Source organism: Trichechus manatus, unplaced genomic scaffold, assembly GCF_000243295.1.
Source record: "Trichechus manatus latirostris isolate Lorelei unplaced genomic scaffold, TriManLat1.0 scaffold00066, whole genome shotgun sequence".
Classification (NCBI taxonomy): Eukaryota; Metazoa; Chordata; class Mammalia; order Sirenia; family Trichechidae; genus Trichechus; species Trichechus manatus.
Window position 1 is genome coordinate 2,887,698 of NW_004444002.1, and position 1,435 is coordinate 2,889,132.

Consider the following 1,435-nt stretch of genomic DNA (forward strand, 5'->3'; position numbering starts at 1 on the left):
TGTTAACCAATGTCATAAAACAACATGTGTACTTCTGTTTCATGAGAAACTATTTGTTCTGTAAGCCTTCACCTGAAGTACAATAAATAAATAAATAAAAACAGAAGAAAAAAAAAGGTCTCCTTTCTTGGAGTGTGAATTTACTTCTTCTTCTTCTTTTTTTTATTGTGCTTTAAGTGAGAGTTTACAGTTCAAATTAGTTTCTCATACAAAAATTTATACACACATTGTTATATGACCCTAGTTGCTCTCTCTATAATGTGACAGCACACTCCCCCTTTCCACCCCGGATTTCCCTTGTCTTTTCAACCAGCTCCTGTCCCTTTTTGCCTTCTCATCTTGCCTCTGGACAGGAGCTGCCCATTTGGTATCATGTATCTACTTGAGCTAAGAAGCACACTCTTCACTAGTATCATTTTATGTCTTATAGTCCAGTCTAATCTATGCCTGAAGAGTTGGCTTCAGGAATGGTTTCAGTTCTGGGCTAACAGATAGTCTGGGGACCACGTCTTCTGGGGTCCCTCCAGTCTCAGTCAGACCATTAAGTCTGATCTTTTTACTAGAATTTGAGTTCTGCACCCCACTTTTCTCCTGCTTCATCAGGGACTCTCTGTTGTGTTCCATGTCAGGGCAGTCATTGGTGGTAGCCAGGCACCATCTAGTTCTTCTGGTGTCAGGCTGATGAAGTCTCCGGTTTATGTGGCCCTTTCTGCCTCTTGGGCTAATATTTTTCTTGTGTCTTTTGTGTTCTTCATTCTCCTTTGCTCCAGGTGGATTGGGACCAATTGATGCATCTCACATGGCCTCTTGTTAGTTTTTAGACCCGAGATGTCGCTCAACAAAATGGGATGTAGAACATTTTCTTAAGAAACTTTGTTATGCCAGTTGACCTAGATGTCCCCTAAAACCATGGTCCCCAGATCCCAACCCCTGCTACTCTGTCTCTCGAAGTGTTTGGTTGTATTCAGAAAACTTCTTAGCTTTGGTTTAGTCCAGTTGTGTTGACATCCCCTGTATTGTGTGTTCTCCTTCCCTTCACTTAAGATAATACTTGTCTACTATCTAGTTAGTGAATATCCCTCTCCCTCCCTCCCCACCCTTGTAACCAATAAAGAATGTTTTCTTCTGTGTTTAAACCTTTTCTTTAGCTCTTATAATAGTGGTCTTACACAATATTTATCCTTTTGCAACTGACTAAATTCACTCAGCATAATGCCTTCCAGATTCATCCATGTTATAAGATGTTTCCCGGATTCATCATTGTTCTTTATCATTGCATAGTATTCCATTCTGTGAATATACCATCATTTGTTTATCCATTCGTCCATCGATGGGCACCTAGGTTGTTTCCATCTATTTGCTATGGTGAACTGTGCTGCGGTGAACATGGGTGTGCATATATCTACTCATGTGACTGCTCTTATTTCTCTAGGAT